Here is a 5,721-nt window from a genome sequence, read left to right on the forward strand (position 1 = left end):
CAGTATTTGGAGGCAAAATTTTGGTAAAATTATTGCCTGCAGTAGCATGGAAGACAGAAAATGTACCTAATGCATTCATGGCACTGGGTGAGATTTTAAAGCAGAATTTTGAAAAAAAAATTAGCTGGCTGCTATTAGTTGCAATTACTCTAAGAAAGAGACAAGCTCAAAAATAAGGAGGTGAGTACACAAATAGAATTGAAAGGGAATACAGAGTCTAAGATTGGTAAGGCTGCAAAATAAAGTGTTTTTCACCAAATCAAATGTGTGATAGTTAAATGTAGCTTTAGAACAAAGATCAAATCCAGGGTCCTGCCATTTCCAAGGCCTCAAGAAAAAAACCCAATAAAGAGTATAATAATACACTCATTTTTCTAAGATTTCTGAAGGGATGAAGGAGATGCCTTTCCCCTGAACTAAAGAACTACAAGAAAGATTAAGGGATTAATATAATACGATTTATACACTCAAGATGTACAGGTCTACAAGCAGTCATGAGTACTTGGAACGTCTCTGGCTGAACTGGTTAACGACTATTCCTCTAATTAATCCTCTTCAGCTCCACTGTTCCAGACCTTCACTCCCACAGCAACTCCCATATTTGCGTGGAACCCTAATTCCTTTATTAAACCTCTTTATTCACATAATACTGGTAATGAATCTGCTTTTCTCACCAAATCCAGACTAAAACATATGATTGTCTTAGAAGAGAGCCTAAGGTAAAAATTTCATCTATCACTTTATTAGAAGGGGCAATCCACGCCACTGAAACTGAGGAAGAAACACTAGCAAGGATGAGAAGAAAATGCACACTGATAAGTTACTGTATAGCACTTGGTTTCTATTTCATCAAAAGCCATGAAGAGACATTGCCACTCACTTGGCAAGTAACACTTGCCTAGCTACATGGTATATTTCTAGGCAGGAGGGTAAAACACTGTGCCTCAGAGCATCTTTCAGAAGAAAAGAGAAAAGTTTATCTGAAAGCCTCTTCTAGTTCATTGATCCAAGTTTTCCAGATAGTTCACTGCTCTTCCACATGCATCCCCTGGCCCTTTTGACAGTCACTGGGGAAACCCTGTGGCATGGTGCTTCCTAGAGTGCAGAAGTGTTGGGACAGGCCAGGGATTCTGAGCACGTAGCTAGCTGACCTCAGGCTGAGGAATCACACAAGCCTGCTGACAGTCTCTCACTCTATGTAGGGTGGTAGCTATGGCAAAGCAACTGGTTAGTGGCCTGGGAAACAGTGAGGCCAAGAATCTGAGAAGGCACTTGAGGAAGATGTGTCTGATACTGTACCCAAAGATAAAGTATCTACTGGCACAATAGTGCTATCGAACAAACAGCTAGAAACTTCAGTGGTGTAACAACAGACATCCCTTGCTCACACATCTGGAATCAGAAGAGTGTCAGGTGGTTCTGCTGATCCTGGTGAAGATCGTTCACATATCTGGAGGTTGACTGGTCATCAGCTAATCTAGATAGGATTCAGCTGGGGTAACCAATAACAAGGCTCTGCTCCATGCATGTCTAACCTTCGAGCAGACTAGCTAAAGCACAAATGTGCTTATGGCAACAGCAGAAAAGTAAAAATACACTAGATCTTTGGAAATAAATATGGTCCAGATTCAGAGTGAAAGGATACTTCGAAGAATGAAAAAGCACCATGAATACAGGGAAAAGTAAAGAATTAGGGACATTTTTACATCTTATCATACCAAGGAAAAACAAAACAATTCATTATTCTAAAAGGTATTATTGTTTTTTGGAAAAAACTCGAGATTTTATCTGGCCTTAATTGTAAATTAGGCTTTTATGAAGTATGTGGGTCATCTTTCTTAGGCCAGCTGTGAGATGAGGGTAAATCTCCTCCCTCTTACCTGTTATGTTTAGTTGGTTTGTCGAGTCTGCTAAATGGCAATAGATTTTGGCTCAGAGAAGTTCAAATTTAGCCCAGAGAAATCCAACTTTGGCCCTGCTTAAATCAATTTGGGGCTTTCTCTGTTCCCAGGGCCAAGTTCTAAACATGAAGAAATCCATTTTAATCCCATTCTTGTAAAATAAATGCTAAATAGGCAAGCCAGTTAGTGTATTTGGCTAAGACTATGGGACTAATAATGTTCAAACGTTATATAATCCACATTACTTTTTATGAATAGCATAGTAAAATGGTGACTTCACTGAACCTAATCAGAAGTCCCAGGTTCTACCACTAACTAGCTGTGTGACATATGGGCAAGTTACTTAATCTCTTCAGGTCTGAGCTGCCTATATAATTAAGGATTGATCTAAATTATAATGTTGCAAGTAATCTGTATCCACAGGATGTGAGTAGTCATTACTTACTCAGATAAGTTTAAGAAATACTAACTTAAGTAAAGTTCAAAATGTTTATTTCAAGACTTTTCAGCACTTCTAAGCTGTATCTTTTGAATTTCTAAGAGGGAAGTATAATGTGTGGCAAACAAATTTCACCAATGACTCATTTTTTCATAAAACACATTATGTGTCGCACTAAATATACCTTGATAAACGTACTGTTATTGCTAGCATCCACATGGTTGAATTTACCAGTCAGGATCCCAGAAAGGAACAGAGGGCAACTTCATATAGGGGTATTGGAGAAGAATATAATAAAACGACTATTTGCGAAGGTATAGGCAGGGTTTAGGGAAACCAAAAGGGAGTAATGAACTACTCTGGGGCTAGTTACAGCTGGGAGCCATTACTTCCTTTAGTGGAACAGGGACCTGAAGTTAGACAGGGTAACTTGGATAACAGCCTGGAAAGAGATGCCTGATAGGATGGTCTTCTGTAAAGGGACACAGCCAATCCACGGTGACCTGGCAGGAAAGGAACCATGGAAATAAAAACACAGCTTCATTTTCCTCTCAACCTCCAATCTTTTGCTAGTGCTTTCATCTGTTGAACCTAACAGAAAGCCAGAGGGCAAGGGGACCTACCTCAGAGAGCAGAAAGCAGAATGGAAAACTGTGGAGGGTGAATCTAAAGGGGCAAATAGAAGCTATTTGGCACAGTAGGGCTCCATTCACAAGCAGCTAGATTAGGTGATTAAATGATGTCCTCAGGACTCAGTCTTATCTCTTCACTCTGCTTTCCTCTGCTGGCTTCATTTTCAGGCAAGTTCCCACCATTCGCAGCACAGATGCTACCAGCAGCTCTAGGGTTATAGCATGGTTAGGTCACAATTTCAAATAAAACAGTACAAAGAGTAAACACAGCACTGAGTATAGCCAGGTGATGCTGAAAGCTCCTTAGATAACATTAACTCAGTTAATCCTCACGACAATGTTATCAGGTAGCGATGGTACTATCATCTCTTTAGAAATGAAGAAACTGACATATGACTGGTAAGAGGAAAAGAAAAAGCTGGGATTCATATTCAAGTAGCTAGCTCTAGAATCTGTACCACATTGGTTTTTGAAGAACAAGTCCTATCGCCTACAACATTCACATCACTTATCATAAAGGATCCTGGGGATAGGCAAGATGGCGGAGAAGTAGGGAGCTCCGCACTTGCATTCGCGCCCATGCCTCACACGGAAAAGATGTGAAGCCATAGGAAACCGTACCAAACCCAAGAGATTGGGAGAAAAAGGACACAGAATCCACTGAGAAAGCCTTCTAACGTGAGTGCGAACTGGGGAAGATAAAATCGGGCCTGGATCGGAGACTGGAGGGACGGGGTGATCCCCCTCTGTGCGGGGAGTGAGAGGGGAAAAAGAGAGTCCGAAACAGAAAAAACTCCGCTCAGGGAAAAACCTCCGCTCCGGGTGTAGAAAGACCTTGCGCACAAAATACCTGCGCGCCAGGCCCCCCCACGCTCCAACTCACCTCGTAGGGGCTGCGCTCGCGGACTGCTGCTCTGTGCGGGCTCCTGGCTGGCTGGGAGAAGCTGCGCGCCGGCCGCCATTGCCCTCCTGGCGGGCTTGGACCCCTGCAGGAGCCGAGCGCAGGCACTGGCGTCCGCACACCTGGCTGGCTGGAGCTCTAGAGGGAAGGCAAAGAGCTAAACACTGGAGATTTGCCCGCGAGTGCGTGTTTTGCGTGACGAGACACAGAGGGAAGGGGATTTCCTCACTCCAGCGGGCTCAGCGCGCCCGGCAGGCAAGGCCCCCGCCCCGCCCAGGCCCCCCAGCCCGACCCGGAGGAGAAGGGAGCAGCGGCTTCTGGCTCCACCCCCAGGGCTAGGCAGGAGGCTTGGAACTGCCCTGAGGGGGTTGCCAGGGGATCGCCTGCGGCAACTTCAGCGGGGCGCTTGGCCTGGGATTTGGAGGCTGGGACTGGCCTGCGTTGAAGAGCGCAACAACCTTTGGCTGCGCCCCTGGCCCTGGGAGTTTACACGCCCAAAAAAGCGACGTGGAGCACCTGGTTCAAGAAGGGACTGGAGCGCCGCCACTCTCCTCCCCACAACCGCCAAGGCAGAACTCCCGCCTGACGCATTGGCTCACGCCACGCCCATCCCTGCTAGACAGCTGCCCTCCTCCCGTTTTTTTCTTCTTTTTTTTTCTTTTTTTCCCCTGAACACTGACCTGATTAACTCTGGTCACCGGCTTCCATAAACAATCACATTTAGTCCATTCTGTAGATGTAAATCCTACACCTCCCGACCTTTTCATCTCTCTCTCAGGAGTAATTAGACTATATAGTTTCTCTGGGTAATACCAGCACCCTTCTCTCACCTATCCAACCATATTTCACCCTTTAACTCTTTGAAAACAGCTTCTTATCCCTTCTGCCTGTTCATTCTATTTCCAATTTTGCCTCATCCCTGCCCTGTCTTCTCTCTGTGTCTCTATGCTTTTCAACCAGCACTGCATACACCGGGCTATTTAACTGTAGCTGGAAAGTCCGGTTATATGCTATAAACCGTTCTTTATCCATTGCTTTTCTTCTTTTTTCCTTTTCTTTTCTTCTTTTGACCTTTTTAGGTATTTGTTTTTTCTATTATTCGCCCTCCTTCCTCCGTCTTTTCTCTTAACTTTTTCACTTTCCTTCTCGGTTTGCATGTTAGTCGGATTTGTCTGTGCGTTTGTGGGCCCCTGCACCCTGTGTGTTTGTCAGTCTGTTTTCTTCTCCAGGGCTACCTCAAGAAACAAGCCAAAGTACACATGATGGAGAGGCCCAAATATCACTACGAGTAGGAAAACAAACTAACCAAGGTCTAAACAAGAGAGACCAAGAGATACCATTAAAAAAAAACTCTCTGAAAGGATAGGCCCTGGACAAAGAGTCTTCTTGGATATAGCAGTGCTCACAGGTGCAGAGAGCATAACAGGTCTTTAAAACTACAAGAGCCAGAAAGCTAACTAAAATGACGAAACAAAAAGCTCTCCTCCAAAGAAATTCCAAGAAGAATTGACAGCTAGTGAGCTGCTCAAAACAGATATAAGCAGCATAAATGAACAAGATTTTAGAAGAATAATCATAAAATTAATAGCTGGGCTTGAAAAAAACATAGGGGACATCAAAGAAACTATGGCTACAGACAATGGAGAATATAAATAGGCATGAAGAATTTTAAAAAGGTGATAAATGGGATACATAATAAATTAGAGGCCTACAATGCACGCATTGAAGAGGCAGAAAGGAGAATAAGTGATCTAGAAGACACCATTATAGAAAAACAAGAAGCTGACAAAAAAGAGACAAACTAATCCAGGAACATGAAAGAAGAGTTTGAGAGCTCAGCGACACGGT

Source organism: Hyaena hyaena, unplaced genomic scaffold (genome assembly GCF_003009895.1).
Source record: "Hyaena hyaena isolate Hyena2069 unplaced genomic scaffold, ASM300989v1 scaffold_120, whole genome shotgun sequence".
In the NCBI taxonomy this organism is placed as follows: Eukaryota; Metazoa; Chordata; class Mammalia; order Carnivora; family Hyaenidae; genus Hyaena; species Hyaena hyaena.